Genomic DNA, 18,677 nt, shown 5'->3' with positions numbered 1-18,677 from the left:
TTAAAATTGCAAAGCTTCTGAAGCGTGATCATCGAACAATCAAGCGTTTCATTCATTCAAGTCAACAAGGTCGCAAGAAGCGTGTGGAAAAACCAAGGCGCAAAATAACTGCCCATGAACTGAGAAAAGTCAAGCGTGCAGCTGCCAAGATGCCACTTGCCACCAGTTTGGCCATATTTCAGAGCTGCAACATCACTGGAGTGCCCAAAAGCACAAGGTGTGCAATACTCAGAGACATGGCCAAGGTAAGAAAGGCTGAAAGACGACCACCACTGAACAAGACACACAAGCTGAAACGTCAAGACTGGGCCAAGAAATATCTCAAGACTTATTTTTCTAAGGTTTTATGGACTGATGAAATGAGAGTGAGTCTTGATGGGCCAGATGGATGGGCCCGTGGCTGGATTGGTAAAGGGCAGAGAGCTCCAGTCCGACTCAGACGCCAGCAAGGTGGAGGTGGAGTACTGGTTTGGGCTGGTATCATCAAAGATGAGCTTGTGGGGCCTTTTCGAGTTGAGGATGGAGTCAAGCTCAACTCCCAGTCCTACTGCCAGTTTCTGGAAGACACCTTCTTCAAGCAGTGGTACAGGAAGAATTTTGCATCCTTCAAGAAAAACATGATTTTCATGCAGGACAATGCTCCATCACACGCGTCCAAGTACTCCACAGCGTGGCTGGCAAGAAAGGGTATAAAAGAAGAAAATCTAATGACATGGCCTCCTTGTTCACCTGATCTGAACCCCATTGAGAACCTGTGGTCCATCATCAAATGTGAGATTTACAAGGAGGGAAAACAGTACACCTCTCTGAACAGTGTCTGGGAGGCTGTGGTTGCTGCTGCACGCAATGTTGATGGTGAACAGATCAAAACACTGACAGAATCCATGGATGGCAGGCTTTTGAGTGTCCTTGCAAAGAAAGGTGGCTATATTGGTCACTGATTTGTTTTTGTTTTGTTTTTGAATGTCAGAAATGAATATTTGTGAATGTTGAGATGTTATATTGGTTTTACTGGTAAAAATAAATAATTGAAATGGGTATATATTTGTTTTTTGTTAAGTTGCCTAATAATTATGCACAGTAATAGTCACCTGCACACACAGATATCCCCCTAAAATAGCTAAAACTAAAAACAAACTAAAAACTACTTCCAAAAATATTCAGCTTTGATATTAATGAGTTTATTGGGTTCATTGAGAACATGGTTGTTGTTCAATAATAAAATTAATCCTCAAAAATACAACTTGCCTAATAATTCTGCACTCCCTGTAAACCACCTAATATACCAGAGTCCACAGAAAATCTACTACTAAACGAGATAGACGAGGCGGCAAATCATAATGAGGTGGTTATTATGGGGGACTTTAACTACCCAGATATAGACTGGGAAACTGAAACTTGTATATCTCATAAGGAAAACAGGTTTTTGGCAATAACCACTCAGACAATTACCTCTCCCAACTGGTTCAGGACCCGACTAGAGGGACGGCCATACTGGACTTAGTATTAACCAATAGGCCTGACAGAACAACAGATCTGGAGGTTGGGGGACACCTGGGAAATAGTGACCATAAAGTAATAACCTTCCAATTATCATTTAAAAGAGCGTTTCTACAGGGAGGAACAAAAATACCAAACTTCAAAAAAGCTAAATTTAGCCAACTAAGAGAGGACAAAGTCCTCAAAAATAAAAATACAGCCACAAAATGGGATATCTTTAAAAACATCCTAAAATCTCATTGTGAGAGGTACATACCGTATGGGAATAAAAGGTTAAGGAACAAAAAGAAACCAATGTGGATAAATAGAACTGTAAAGAAAGCAATAAATGACAAAAATAAAGCATATAAATCACTAAAACAGGAGTGTAGCACGGAAGCACTGAAAAACTATAAGGAAAAAAATAGAACATGTAAAAAACAAATAAAAGCGGCCAAACTAGAGACCGAGAGATTAATTGCCAAAGAGAGTAAAACTAACCCTAAAATGTTCTTCAATTATATAAATGTTAAAAAGTATAAATCTGAAGGTGTCGGCCCTTTAAAGAGTAATGAGGGGGGAGTCGCAGAGAGCGACGAGGAGAAAGCAAAGCTGTTAAATCTTTTTTCCTCCAATGTATTCACTGAGGAAAATAAACTGTCAGATGACATGCAGAATGTAAAAATAAATTCCCCATTAAAAGTGTCCTGTCTAACCCAGGAAGAAGTACATCAGCGACTTAAAAAGATTAAAATAGACAAATCGCCAGGACCGGATGGCATACACCCCCGTATCCTAAGAGAATTAAGTAATGTCATAGCCAGACCCTTATTTCTGATATTTGCGGACTCTATACTGACAGGGAATGTCCCACAGGATTGGCGCATGGCAAATGTGGTGCCAATATTCAAAAAAGGTCCAAAAGCAGAGCCTGGAAACTATAGGCCGGTAAGTTTAACATCTGTTGTGGGTAAACTGTTTGAAGGTTTTCTGAGAGATGCTATCTTAGATCATCTCAAGGGAAATAAGCAAATAACGCCATATCAGCATGGCTTCGTGAGGGATCGGTCATGCCAAACTAATTTAATCAGTTTCTATGAGGAGGTAAGTTCTAGACTTGACAGCGGCGAATCAATGGATGTCGTATATCTGGACTTCTCCAAAGCATTTGACACTGTACCACATAAAAGGTTAGTATATAAAATGAGAATGCTCGGACTGGGAGAAAACGTCTGTATGTGGGTAAGTAACTGGCTCAATGATAGAAAACAGAGGATGGTTATTAACGGTACATACTCAGATTGGGTCACTGTCACTAGTGGGGTACCTTTAGGGGTCAGTATTGGGCCCTATTCTCTTCAATATATTTATTAATAATCTTGTAGAAGGCTTGCATAGTAAAGTATCAATTTTCGCAGATGACACTAAACTGTGTAAAGTAATTTACACTGAAGAGGACAGTATACTACTACAGAGGGATCTGGATAGACTGGAGGCTTGGGCAGATAAGTGGCAGATGAGGTTTAACACTGACAAATGTAAAGTTATGCACATGGGAAGGAATAATGCAAGTCATCCGTACATACTAAATGGTAAAACACTCGGTAACACTGACATGGAAAAGGATCTAGGAATTTTAATAAACAGCAAACTAAGCTGCAAAAACCAGTGTCAGGCAGCTGCTGCCAAGGCAAATAAGATAATGGGTTGCATCAAAAGGGGCATAGATGCTCGTGATAAGAACACAGTCCTACCACTTTACAAATCGCTAGTCAGACCACACATGGAGTACTGTGTACAGTTCTGGGCTCCTGTAAACAAGGCAGACATAGCAGAGCTGGAGAAGGTCCAGAGGAGGGCAACTAAAGTAATAACTGGAATGGGGCAACTACAGTACCCTGAAAGATTAGCAAAATTAGGGTTATTCACTTTAGAAAAAAGACGACTGAGGGGAGATCTAATTAATATGTATAAATATATCAGGGGTCAGTACAGAGATCTATCCCATCATCTATTTATCCCCAGGACTGTGACTGTGACGAGGGGACATCCTCTGCGTCTGGAGGTAAGAAGGTTTGTACACAAACATAGAAGAGGATTCTTTACAGTAAGACTATGGAACTCTCTGCCTGAGGAGGTGGTGATGGTGAGTACAATAAAGGAATTCAAGAGGGGCCTGGATGTATTTCTGGAGTGTAATAATATTACAGGCTATAGCTACTAGAGAGGGGTCGTTGATCCAGGGAGTTATTCTGATTGCCTGATTGGAGTCGGGAAGGAATTTTTTATTCCCCATAAGTGGGGAAAATTGGCTTCTACCTCACCGTTTTTTTTTTTTTGCCTTCCTCTGGATCAACTTGCAGGATAACAGGCCGAACTGGATGGACAAATGTCTTTTTTCGGCCTTATCTACTATATTACTATGTTACACTCAATCATCATCAGGTGGGCAGGGAGAGCAGGAATTCATGAATAACTCTGACTCTTCTCAGGCAGCCATGACTCTTTTCCAGGCCCAGTCTGCAATGTTTATGATGTTGGTTCTTGGCAACCATTTACTTTTAAATGACAGACCACTGAAATCAACTCACCTGTCTCTATGCTGCCATTAGTATGGGCAGCATAAAGATGATGACAGGTTCCCTTTAAACTGACCACAGACGCCTGAGATTGTTCTTCTAAACTGACAACTGTTCTTTGCTATATATCTTGGATTCCTGGATTTCTGACCTTGTATTTGCTTTTTTACTTCACCTCTGACTGCCTATTTAATCATTGACGTTTGTCCCGGTGCTGTATAGTATTTAATTCTGTATTTGTCTCACATTCTGGTCCTGATGTTACTCTCTAGTATAGACTTTGGCTTTTTCCTGTTTCTGTGTTTGGATTCTGATTCAGTTCTTGTCCCTCCTGTCTGGTTCTGACCTGGTTTGTCTGACTACCCCTCTTAGGTCCCATGCACTTAGACAGGTCAGGGACTGTCGTCCAGTTGGGGGCTGAAATTTAGGGCGGATCATCCAAGTAGGTAGGAACAGTGGTGTGGGAGTTTAGGGCTGCACTGTACCCTACATGATGTGACAGAGAATTATGGTATTCAGAATGAGCACCATCTTTCTGAAGTATTTTTTCCACTTTTTCAGACACATAAGGCTTGTTTCACATTAGCGGTAAGAGATCTGGCAGGCTGTTCCAACAGAGAACAGCATGCTGGAGCTATCTGGATCCGGTATTGCTGGACGGTACCTGAATGCCTGACGACCACATTAACTATAATGGGGTATGGTGGAGATCTGTCCGCAATCGGCCGGACAAATAACACTGCGTCAGATCTCTTACCACTAATATGAAACTAGCCTAAGTCATCTAAGTGGGTGAGGTGGACCTTGACATTTTCTAATAAAAAATGTTTAATTTGTCCAAAATCTTAGTGGGAATGTGTGTGTGTGTGTGTGTGTATTTGGGGGGTGGATACTAAATTTTGTTATGGGACCCTATGAGATCTGTTTATAGCCCTAGCCAAAACTTCAGTTGGATGACCAAGCAGTCACTTCACTCCACTCCTAACAGTTCCTATAATGAAGGGGGCAGTTATGTGTCCCTACATCAGATGGCTTAAAGGTGAAACTTCCCATGATGCAAACTACCATGGCACGCATCTTCCCATCAAATGGACATAGTATTACATAATAATGTTCTGGCTACCTACACTACCACTACAGGAACCATTACACTATGATGAATCCATATTATGACAGATCCAAACATCAGCCAACAGCATAATAATGGGCCCAGTTTGAAGTTCCTATCAGTTTAACAGCAAGAATAGCTCTGCACTATTCTTCTCTTCCGAAGTGACAGTACTGCTTTACTTAGCCTTGGTAGTGGAAATATACTAAGAATGGCATTTTATACATAGGTCTTTATATAAAGTCTGCTGGCGTAAGATGCGCCAAAATGATTAAATGGTGCACACCTCAATTAGCATAGATTTCAGATTTAATTTGGACCAAGGTTTCTGGCATAACTTATCTTAAGGGCTCATGCACAAGAACATATTTTTTGGCCGTGTTCGTTCCGTTTTCTTTGCGGCCCCTATACGGAACCATTTATTTTATTGGGGCGACAAAAAAAAAGGAAATTCCGTATCCGTATGTCCGCAAGTCCGTTCCGCAAAAGAATAGAACATGTCCTATTCTTATCCGTTTTTTTCGAAAGAACAGGCATTGTTACAATGGATCCACAAAAAAATGGATGCAACACGGACGTCAAACGGATGCCATCTTTTTTGTTTTTTTTCGTGGATCCGTGTTTTGCGGACAGCAAAATACATACGGTCATGTGCATGAGCCCTGAATCGGTTGGGCTACACAGGCCCCATTCCCTCCTACTTTTTTGAGAAATGATGGGCAGAACATAAAAGGGGGAAATTTATGTTCAAAAGGCAATTGGGCAAAATACATATGATTTTTCTACACCAGAAAACTGGCTAAGAATCACTAATAAATTCTCCAGATTGAGTTTACTGAAAGCTGTATATATCTGTGTGCAATATGCTCTCCCTTGTAGCAGCTGAAGATGACCAGCATTTTACCTTACATGTCTATGCAGGGTATTTCACACTCTGTACCCCATGACAAACACTTATCCCCTAGCCACAAAATAGGGGGAAAGTGTTTGATTGGTGGAGGTCCAACTGCTGGAGCCCCTATGTTCCATTCAGCTCTATGGGACTGCCGGAAATAGTCGAGTGTACTTGGTTATCTCCAGCAGTCCCATAGAGTTGAATGGAGTGGCAGTGGGCATGCATGACCACTGCTCCATTCAAATGGTAGAAACATGGGACCTCCTATTCTCGTTGGATCCTGTCCCATCAGACACTTTTTTTTTAATGATGGTTAATAAGAGATGGTGTTTGTAAAGCTTTAGTTTTTTATCACGCGTGTGAAAAACGTATCAAAACGCTTTGCACCCGCGTGGGAAAAACTGAACAACTGAACGCAATCGCAGACAAAACTGACTGAACTTACTTGCAAAATGGTGCGAGTTTCCCTCAACCCATCCTGAATGTATCCGGACCTAATCCGTCACGCTCGTGTGAAAGAGGCCTTATAGGGAGAGAGCTGCAACAATAGGGACACACCCTGAGTTGCCAGCTTAAAGTAATTTATCATAATTTATCAAGGGACTTGAAACTATTTTGGCAGTGTCAAAAGGTTTACAACAGTTGGGCATAATGTTGGCAAAATACTACGCCAGCCTGGGATTGGCATAGTGTTTCAACATGCTCATGGACTGCCTCAGATTAGCCCAATTTATGATGAGGCACACACTTTGTCATAAATTAGGCTAATCCTCCAGCAGCGCAAGGTGAGACAAAGACCGGCGTGAAAATACCAGTCCTTGTAAATGTGCCCCAGGAACTATATAGTCGAGTCAAACAGGTGCATACACACAGACAGGAAGATTAACGTTCACAGGTTAAAACAGAGACGAGGTACAAAGCACAATGGCCTAATTCATACTCAAAAGTAGCCAAGACCAGGGCCCAAGGAACAGTGGCAACATGAATTGCCATTGAACACAATGGCACAAATTCAAACCCACAAGAAGCTGGCGCCTGTGCGCATGGAACAATGGCAACAAGAGAAACGCCATAATAACTATATATATATATTGTTCGATCCTCTGGAAAAGTCATCAGTATCTGATCGGTGGGGTCCGACTCCCGGTACCCCCACTTGTCAGCTCTAGTGAGTGCGCGGCTTCCTCCTAGGCCAGTGACATCACGTTCATTAATCCCACTTAATTGAATCGGCCTGTGCTGAAACACCAAGCACAGCCAATATACAATGGAGCCAATATACAATGGATGGTACTGTGCTTGGTGGGTGTGCCGGGTGTCGGACCCCCATCAATCAGACACTGATGACCTATCCTATGATAGGTCATCAGTATTAAACAAACAACCCCTTTAAATGCATAATGCACACTGCCTGTCCAAATAAAAAAGTCGCCACCTGGATTTAACTAAGCAAATAGTTATGAGCCTCCTATTTGATAATTACTGCATGGGCGATTATCTTTCAGCTGGCAATAAGTTATTTAACCCAAACTGGTGCAATGAGTTGCTTCTCATTTCTTGACCATGTCGGAAGACACATCTCGTGGTCGTGGAAAAGATGTTGGTCTGTTTGAGAAGGGTTAAATCATTGGCATGCATCAAGCAGAGAAAACATCTAAGGAGATTGCAGATACTACTAAAATTGGGTTAAGAACTGTCCAACGCATTATTAAAAACTGGAAGGATAGCGGGGACCCATCGTATTCGAGGAAGAAATGTGGCGGCGAAAAAATCCTGAATAATCGTGATCGGCGATCACTTAAACGTTTGGTGAAATCAAATCGAAGAACAGTAGAACTCAGGGCTATGTTTAATAGTTAAAGTAAGAGCATTTCCACACGCACAATGCGAAGGGAACTCGAGGGATTGGGACTAAACAGCTGTGTAGCCGTAAGAAAACCACTAATCAGTGAGGCAAAACAGAAAGAAAGGCTTCAGTTTGCTAGGGAGCATAAAGATTGGACTCTGGAGCAATGGAAGAAGGTCAAGTGGTCTGATGAGTCCAGATTTACCCTGTTCCAGAGTGATGGGCACATCAGGGTAAGAAGAGAGGCAGATGAAGTGATGCACCCATCATGCCTAGTGTCTACTGTACAAGCCTGTGGGGGCAGTGCTATGATCTGGGGTTGCTGCAGTTGGTCAGGTCTAGTTTCAGCAACAGTATGTGTTCCAAGAATGAGGTCAGCTGACTACCTGAACATACTGAATGACCCGGTTATTCCATCAATGGATTTTTTCTTCCCTGATGGCACGGGCATATTCCAAGATGACAATGCCAGGATTCATGGGGCTCAAATTGTGAAAGAGTGGTTCAGGGAGCATGAGACATCATTTTCACACATGGATTGGCCATCACAGAGTCCAGACCTTAACCCCATTGAGAATCTTTTGGATGTGCTGAAGAAGGCTTTGCGCAGCAGTCAGACTCTACCATCATCAATGCAAGATCTTGGTGAAAAACTAATGCAACACTGGATGGAAAAAAATCTTGTGACATTGCAGAAGCAAAACAATGCCACAGCGAATGCGTGCCGTAATCAAAGCTAATTAAAGCCTGATAACCGTTACTGATGTTACCGTTTTACTACTAAGTATTGGCCATTTATGAAGGAGTCGGAGTGTGATAAAATATTGGAATCATAGTTAGAACTCTGGCTTACTGACACCACAGCCCTGGTTGTGACATATGTTGCATGAAGAAAGATCATTGTGGAGTAATGCAACCAGATTTGCAAAAAAAAATTAATCCAACAATGCTGGATTTTTTTGCGCTCGTGGCAATTTGTGAGTTGTGCTGCAACCCCATTCCGTTTAATCGCTGCACTGCTACATAGTGATTTTTGGCAGTGCAATGGTTACCGCAGCCAAGATCGCTGTGCAGCCTCAGCCTTATTCCCTGTCCTGTGGATAGAGGATATGTGTTTGTTATGGGACAACCCCTTTAATCTGTCTGGGAGATTGTAGACTGGGCAGAGACTCAAGGACAATATTATTGATTTCTTTAGATTCTTCCATCTTTGGCCAAGTGAATTTATTTGGATTATTTCTTCTGTTGCCATCACATACACTTCCAGAAGTTTCTTGGCTTCTTCCCGCTATGAAGAGAAGACATGATTAATCGTTAGATCTTAAGTCTATAAACTCAGAACAATGGTTATTATTTTGATGAATGGCGTCCACTGTGGCGTGTTCTCACCAGGATTGGCGCTGGCATAAGCCACGATTAAGAATTCGCCGTCTCACTGTAGAAGACATGGGATACAATAACTATGTGTCAGGTTTCCATTGTGCAGGGTGGGGAGCATAGGTCAATAGTTTGCTGACAGACAGAAGTTCGAAGTAAAACACCCCTAGGGCGAGAGAGCGGCAAGGTGGGGGAACCGCGCCCAGTTCATCGCTAAGGAAAGCAGCGCCATCCAGTGAGGCTCAGCCGCTACTATAAAAAGACTTGACTGGAAGGTTATATTCACCCTGTATGTAACAGTGGGACGTCATCCTTTCTTCTGGGCAAGCGGGATATCAATGAATATGACCTTTCAGCTGTCAGCCTTCTGAATAGCTAACAGCCCTCTTAAAGGGAACCACCTCATGCCTTTATATAAACCCATCTCACATGCTGGATGTGTGCTTCTTGTTCCCATCTCAATCCCTTCCCCCAAATCAGGCTTTTAATAATATGCAAATATAACCCTTAGTGCAACAAGAGCATTGATGTTGCACCCAGAGACACCGCTCATTCTCTTCCATGCCGTGCCCTCACCACTTTGACTGACGTGGCCAAACAGTGAAGATGTACCTAAGCCCGGCCTTGAAGTCTCATGGCAGAGCTTTTGGCACATGTGCAGTACGCGGCTGGAGATCGCCATCCATCTTCTCTGCCTAAACCTGTCAGTCAAAGCAGTGAAGGCATGGCCTGGAAGAGTATTAGCAGAGCCTCTGGGTGCATCTGCAACACCCTTGTTGCACTAGGGGGCAAATCTGCATATTATTAAAAGGCTGATTTCTCCGTATTGGGAGAAGTAAATGAGACGGGAGAGCAAGAGCATTAGAATGTGCTGACAAGCGCACATCTACTATGTGAGATGGATTTATATGAAGGTATGAGGTGACAGATTCCCATCTACTCTCATAATGATCAACATCTGCCATTGAAAAGCTGGATAAGCTCTTGGGATAACTGCACACGAGTGCAAATTTCAAAGCAGAAGATCTGCACGGATTTCTATGCGCACCAAAAACGCCATGTGTTACTTTTGGTTTTTGGTGTGGATTCGATGAAGATTTTGCATAGATCTCAGTCTTCTCTTCAAACGGATGAAATTCTCACCAAAATCACACAATTGACATGCTGTGGATTTCTAAATCCGCACTGCAGGTTACCATCCGTGCCAAAATAACCAAAGAGGGACATTTATCAATAAAGGCGTGTTTTGCGCCAGAAAAATACTAAGATTACAAATCAAAAGTGGCCATATGCTACCTTTAAAATAATATGATCTTTTAATCTGTCTCTTTTTCCCGATATTGCAACTTTTTAATGCTAAAAATAAAATTGCGACTTTTTAGAGCTATTTGCGACATTTTATTAGCCATCCTAAAGAAATAGAGCATGCGACTTTTAGAGGCTGATTTGCGACATTTTACTCACTAAACTGCATATTTTGCCTCATACTTGATGACTTAAGTATATCACGTCTTCTTGCGCTGAACTTTAAAATCTACACCACGTAATGTAGTTGGTTTTTCCGTTCGGACATGAGATTTTTTTTTTTTTTACTAAAAGTCGCATTTTTCTGCTGTGCAGTGCGACTTTTTAACTATAATCACTACTACAGAAGCAGGCTTAATCTACCGCTACAATCTGCGCCTTTTAAGTAGAACATAAGCTGATAAATGAGATGTAATATACGCCAATTTGCTAGCCCCACTTTGACATTCAGAATGGTTTTCTGGCATGTTTCATTCACATCCGATATATTTGGCTCAACTCAAAAGGCCGTTATTTTTGGTGCATCTTACACCATAAGGCTACATGCACACGAACGTTGTTTGTTTCAGTGTCCGTTCCGTTTTTTTTTTTTTTTTGCGGATAGGAGGCGGACCCATTCATTTCAATAGGTCCGAAAAAATGCGGACAGCACACCATGTGCTGTCCACATTAGTATGTCCCGCAAAAAAAAATAGAACATGTCCTATTCTTGTCGGTTTTAGGCATTGTTACAATCGATTCGAAAAAAACAAAAAAACGGATGGCATCTGCGGACCGCAAAACACATACGGTCGTGTGCATGTAGCCTAATTCTGGAGCAACATGCTTTGTAAATATCCCCCATTGTTTACATGAGAGTTGTCTTTTGTCAGTTTTTCCAGATGTAATCCGCAACGTGTACAGGTGACCTTAGGGAGAAGACGCAACTAAGGAATGGCTGAACAGCACTGATCTGTTTCTAGGAAATATGGGTGACCAGTAAGCAGTAGGGTAGACCTGCCATGCTAGGCCACTTCTATTGAGCTACTTTTATCGATTCCCAGTTTTGGGATGGCTGACACAGTTTATCACCCAGCTGCAGGGTGCAGATATAGCAGTTGCTACCGGGCCCATGAGCCTGAGGGGGCCCAAAGACCCTTGTGCCTCATAAGAAGACACCGGTATTATAGAAAGTGCATGCTGGTCAAGCTATACCTCTGGCTGGAGGGAAGGATTTAGGTCAGGAATTTGGCATGTGGGGGGAGGGGCATGTTTCGCCTCAGGCTGCAGGAGAGCTATGTGCTCCCCTCAGTGCATCAGGGCCCATGAGCCTTTAGCTACACCCCTGTCATCCGAATGGAAAAGCTGTCCGTTAATTGGTTAGCTCTGCCACAATGCACCAGCCTACTCATATATCCAATGCATAATCAGACAGAGTGGCCATTCAGGAACCTAAGGCCCCTTTCAGAAGAGCGAGTGTCACGCTCCAGACTCACAGCAACGCACCATGCCTGACCTTCTAGCACTGCTGGGGTCACATACCATTATATTGATTTAGGATGCCATGTAACCCTTACAGTTCTGGAATGTATCGGATAACACTGAAACACTGTCCGTGTCATCGAATACATTCCAGAACTGTAAGAGTTACATAGCATCATAAATCAATATAATGCTATGTGACCCCCGGCAGTGCTGGAAGTTCTGGCCGGGAGCTGCACTGCAAGTCTACAGCGAGACACTCGCCCATCTGAAAGGGGCCTAGGAAAGCTGGGGATCCAGTTTTACTATTTAGAACAGATTCTGTTTTGCTCTGGATTTGTATAATCGTTTGGAGTGCATCTTGCACATATTTGGCGCTGTGCACACTTTCCACAGGCACAATGACTTGTTCTGTAGTCTAGGACACCCGCTGAGCTCCTCAGAAGACAAGGACGTTCTGTTCACAGACTTCTCGCCAATCACCTGGAGCACAATACAGAAAACAGGAAGATTCGCAGCACTGATAATTATAAGGAGCGTGCTCCGGGCTGAAGCCCAGTATACAGACACATAGCGCCATCTGCTGACAGACGCTAACATGTTATATGGCAGGTTCAAAAGTAGAGATTATTAGCAGGGGAGGGGTCCACTTCCTTCAACATTCTTCAAAAGCAGATACGACCCTCCCCCCCTAATGAATACATGCAAGGGGAAATGATAAATTCGCCTGATAAGACTGCAGATGCTTGGAGGAGCCAAGTGGACACTAGGTTGATCCTTTCATTTTCCAATGGAGCTCTGGAAAATTAAAGGTGGAATCTGGTTGCTATGGGCAACTAAGCCAGTTTTGATAAATCTGCCGTTTTTGAGTCCTAGGTATGAACTGTCACCAATGTGTTCAAACTATATGAGAACAACTGTTGTGGACATGTCTGCCCTCTAGGCTTGCGTCGAACGGGAAGGAAGTAGGCTCTTCCATAACACACTGCGGGGGCGTTATCACACGAGTCGGACAGATACACCTCACGCTGTAGAACTGAGTGTACAACATATGTGCTTATAGTATATGGATATATACATGTGAAAGTATGTATGCAAGTATGTGTATATGCGTGTCTGTATGTGAGTACACGCATGTGTCCAAAGAAATGTTGCCATGTTCTCTCTGGAGCCAAAAATGGCTGTACCATAGATAATCCCTCTGACCACACAGACGCACAAAAGGCGGACTTAGCATTTCTGGGCCCCCAAGCAAAGGCACTTTTTGTATAGGAAAATAATACGGTAACATCTCGCCATTACCTCACAAATACGGTTTTACCAGCATTATATTCTGTATTATTAATACAGGATATAAAAGCTGATAAAACAGCATCTGTGAGGTAATAACACAATATATTACTAATAACCGTATATAATGCTGATAAAACAGCATCTGTGAGGTAATAAGGAGATTTTTGTATAACTTACCAGTAAAATCTCTTTCTCGCTCTTCATTGGGAGACACAGGAACCGTGGGTATAGCTATGTCCTCTAGGAGGCGTTGACACTAGTAAAAGCTGTTAGCTCCTCCCCTGCAGCTATACCCCCTCCAGCCTGGAGAGAGAGCTTCAGTTTGTGAACACGCAGTAGAAGAAGCAAGTAAACCAACGAAAAAACATGGACCACCAACCATGCCAAAGGACCCAACAGGGTTCTAACCAGCAACTGCCACACTGTGGCCGAACAACAATACTGGGTGGGTGCTGTGTCCCCCAATGAAGAGCAAGAAAGAGATTTTACTGGTAAGTTATACAAAAATCTCCTTTTCTCGCCCATATTCATTGGGGGACACAGGAACCATGGGACGTTCAAGAACAGTCCACGGGGAGGGAAGACTGACCCATGGAAGCAAGCGTCCCTGCTGGTAGCGAAGAAACTGCCGCCTGCAAGACCTTGCGGGCTAAGCAGCGGCCGCCGATGCATAAGAATGCACCTGGAAAAACTTTGTGAACGTGTGTAGGGAGGACCGGTAGCTGCGTTACACAACTGCGCAGAGGAGGCGCGATACCTCAGAGCCCAAGAAGCGTCCACCGCTCAGTGGAGCGAGCCGTGACACCTAAGGGCGGATCCCCGCACCGGTGCGGAATGGTACAGCATTTGCAGACCGAATCCATCGTGCAATTGCCACCTCGGAGGCTGCCAATCCTTTGCGTGGAACCTCCGGATGACAAAAAAAAGGGGTTCCATACGCCGGAAGGGACTGGAGGCTGCCAATAATGACGTAACTCCCTGTCCTAGGGAGTGAAGGAGAGGGACAGTGAAGAAAGGACAATTTCTACATTGATGTCGAAGACAGAGACCACCTTCGGGAGAAAAAATGAATGGGCCGGAGAACGCCTTATCCTTGTGAAGACCCAGGAAGGGTTCTCTGCAAGAGAGCACCCCCAACTCGAACACCCGTCTGATGGATGTGAGAGCCACAAGAAAAAAAGAAGAAGAAAAAACTACCTTCTAGGACAGGAGCCGGAGAGATATCTTCCCAAGGGCTCAAAGGGAGAAGACTGGAACGCTGAGAGAACTATATTCAGATCCCAAGGTGGTAAAGGACGGTACGGAGGAACCATATGTGCCACTCGTTAAAGGAAGGTTACCATGGGCACCAGGGGAAGCCACGCCGTCAACCAAGACCCTAACTGCCGATGTAAGACCGGAACCTAAAAAAAGGTCGTCTCTGAGTGGCAGTGACAAGGGACATCTCCAGCATACCACGCGCGACGGGGCCAATCCAGAGCGACTAGGATTTGTCGGAATTCCCTCCATCGGATCCTGCGTAGAACCCTGGGTAGGAGAGAAGAAACACGTAAGGAGGGAGAACTCCCGCCAAGGAGATGTCAGGGCATCAATGTCGTATGTTTCCAGGACTCCTGCTCGGGAGAGAAGGTGGGGAGCTTTCGTGTAGATACAGTTAGCACCCCCAGACCAATGGAAGGAGTCCCCATAGAAGGAGGGATGTGGTGGGGCCACAGCCCACCAGTCGGGACCGGAGCTTGCCTGGAATGGAAGGCCACTAAAAGAATACCCCGTGTAGATGCAGATGAGGGAAGGTAGTAACATAGGAACTACAAAGGCATGCAGGGTGTCTATGAATCATGATCCGGAGGAGGAAAGGGACAGGGGAAGAATAGGCTAGGTCCAAGCCCATTTCCCGTAGAGACTGGCGCTATACAGAAGTAGCCAAGGATTGTAGAAGAGTCCATCACCTGACGAAAAAACTGAACAGACAGACCCCAAGTATGTAGTGGTATGCAATACCGCTCCCACAGTAATAGCCAGTGCTCGCCCCGTCAGCGCAAAAAACTGAGAGGAAGGCCTGAGACTATCCGTAGAAGCCACGTACCCTAATGCCCCAGTTTAAGTAGAGCAACGTTAAAAAACTCTACCTGGAACAGCGCTGAACAGGAGCAACTGCCAAGCTGGCGCCAGGGTAGTGCCCCTGCTGTAGCTGCTACCAGAGCGCCAGCATAACCACTTACCCAGAGAAGGAGGAGTGGAGGATAGAGAATACAGTCAGTGAAGCACTTGACTCGCTGGAACGTACTCACCATATATGTGCAATAGTGTATGCACTACTACTGATGCGGACAATATCATGACCGACTGGAACAATGAAGACCCATGGAGATGGGAGTCTCTAGGACACAAGTGATGCTTGTAAACCCCCTGAGAAGACAGAGGAGTTATAATCATGGCCAAAACCAGCACCAAAAGAACACAAATGAGAATAGCCACCGTACCACTGGCGGCACTCATATAGCACTATAGTAAGAGTACCGGGCACCGTCGAGTACCAACTGTTGAATTGCCGTATCTGAAGATATTCAGTTATTCCCCCGCTAGTGGATCACTTGCGAAAGGGAGTAAGGCAGGCAGGAAGCACAGTGATGTGTAACACTCCGGCTATGGGAGGATAGCGCGACAGTCGGACCGTATCCAATGTTGGTGCAATTACCCTACCTATGGAAGGTGTAATGTGTACGGACTACTTAAGCCAGTGGTAGGGAAAATACCCCACCTAAGAAGGAGGGTTAATGCCCACGGCGAGAACTAGCGCATATGGCGAGTCCTGTACCCTGTGGGAGTGCAATTACTGCACCTAAGTAAGGGGGTAATGCATACAGCACACCTTGTAACCAGTTATAATGTCATCCTGCCACCTGTGGAAGGGGCTAATGAATACGGCAGGTACTGAACCCATTGGAGATGCAATTCCACCACCTACAGAAAGGGGAATTTATATATAGTACAGACCAAAAGTTTGGACACACCTCATTCAAAGAGTTTTCTTTATTTTCATGACTATGAAGGCATCAAAACTATGAATTAACACATGTGGAATTATATACATAACAAACAAGTGTGAAACAACTGAAAATATGTCATATTCTAGGTTCTTCAAAGTAGCCACCTTTTGCTTGGATTACTGCTTTGCACACTCTTGGCATTCTCTTGATGAGCTTCAAGAGGTAGTCCCCTGAAATGGTCTTCCAACAGTCTTGAAGGAGTTCCCAGAGATGCTTAGCACTTGTTGGCCCTTTTGCCTTCACTCTGCGGTCCAGCTCACCCCAAACCATCTCTATTGGGTTCAGATCCGGTGACTGTGCAGGCCAGGTCATCTCGCACACCACCCCATCACTCTCCTTCATGGTCAAATAGCCCTTACTTTCAAAGTTTTACAAATTTTTCGGCTGACTGACTGACCTTCATTTCTTAAAGTAATGATGGCCACTCGTTCTTCTTTACTTAGCTGCTTTTTTTCTTGCCATAATACAAATTCTAACAGTCTATTCAGTAGGACTATCATCTGTGTATCCACCTGACTTCTCCTCAACGCAACTGATGGTCCCAACCCCATTTATAAGGCAAGAAATCCCACTTATTAAACCTGACAGGGCACACCTGTGAAGTGAAAACCATTTCAGGGGACTACCTCTTGAAGCTCATCAAGAGAATGCCAAGAGTGTGCAAAGCAGTAATCAAAGCAAAAGGTGGCTACTTTGAAGAACCTAGAATATGACATATTTTCAGTTGTTTCACACTTGTTTGTTATGTATATAATTCCACATGTGTTAATTCATAGTTTTGATGCCTTCAGTGTGAATCTACAATTTTCATAGTCATGAAAATAAAGAAAACTCTTTGAATGAGAAGGTGTCCAAACTTTTGGTCTGTACTGTACGTCCGACACTGAAATCAGTGTTATTGTACTTAGTCCACCTATGCCCGGGGACAATGTATAAGGTCAGTACTGTATTCCAAGTAGTGCAATTACTCCGCCAAGGAAGGGGGTAATGCCTACGACAAGTGCTGCTGGCCACCGTAGACGCAATCCTAGGAGATTGCTTCGGATTCATGTCAGGATCTGAATCCGTGATTCCCCCCCCCCCCCAGGTCTGCCCCTCAGAATCTCGCCCCTGGCAGGTGCGGACTGCGCAGGTGGGGGCTTAGCAACCAAACCACCCAGGGGGTGGAATGGGAACAGAGGTCCTGTATAAAATTGCGGCGGCTAAGAATCATCAACCAAACGACCCCAGAGGGTGGATTGGGAAGTTCCAGTTGTCACCCACTGGAATTGCGCAGGTGGGGAATTATCAACCAAACGACCCAGGAGGGTGGATTGGGAAATCCAGAGGTTCTTCACTGTATGGCGCAGGTGGAGAATTATCAACCAAACGGCCCCGGAGGACGGATTGGGAATACTGCGGAGATCCTTCACTGGATTGCGCAGGTGGAGAGTTTATCAACCAAACGACCCGGAGGGTGGATTTGAAATACCTCAGCTGTCCTCCACGTGACGTACGAAGGTGGAGAATTATCAACCAAACGACCCCGGAGGACGGATTGGGATCCTGCAGTGGTCCTTCACTGGATTGAGCAAGTGGAGAATCATCAACCAAACGGCCCCAGGGGACGGATTGGGATCCTGCAGTGGTCTGAGAATTCCAGAGGTTCTCCGCTGTATTGAGCAGGTGGAGATTTATCAACCAAATGGCCCCGGAGGACAGATTGGGATCCTGCAGTGGTCCTTCACTGGATTGCGCAGGTGGAGAATCATCAACCAAAACGGCCCCGGTGAGCGGATTGGGATCTTGCAGTGGTCCTTCACTGGATTGCGCATGTGGAGAATCATCAACCAAACGGCCCTGGAGGGCGGATTGGGAACTATGCGAGGTCCCCCTTACCAGAGATAGGACACGGGCCCAGTGTGGGACCACACAGACCGGGTGGCCCTGCGGCTGAGGAGGGGGACCCGTATGGACGCACATTTCCTTTATTATTATTATTTATTTATTTATTTAAACTAGGAAGCCGGCCTCAATGACAAGAGGCAGGAAGGGGTAAATTCACCACTCATGCACAGTGTACTTAGGGGAAGAGCCCCAGATAATCAGGTGCCAGCCTAAGAATAGTGGGTGGCCATGAAGGGTTAAGGCAGTCTCAAGACCGGTGGCTCAGCAGGTGACTGGGGGAGGGGGAGAGACTAAGGCTGTGGCCCAGCAAGCCGCTGCACGGCTTTTCAGAGAGTGCCTCCCCCCACCGAATGCTGCACCGGCCGTGTCACAGACCGGCCGGACTGACTGGGGGCGT

Source organism: Bufo bufo, chromosome 1, assembly GCF_905171765.1.
Source record: "Bufo bufo chromosome 1, aBufBuf1.1, whole genome shotgun sequence".
In the NCBI taxonomy this organism is placed as follows: Eukaryota; Metazoa; Chordata; class Amphibia; order Anura; family Bufonidae; genus Bufo; species Bufo bufo.
This window is presented reverse-complemented; position numbering follows the sequence as displayed.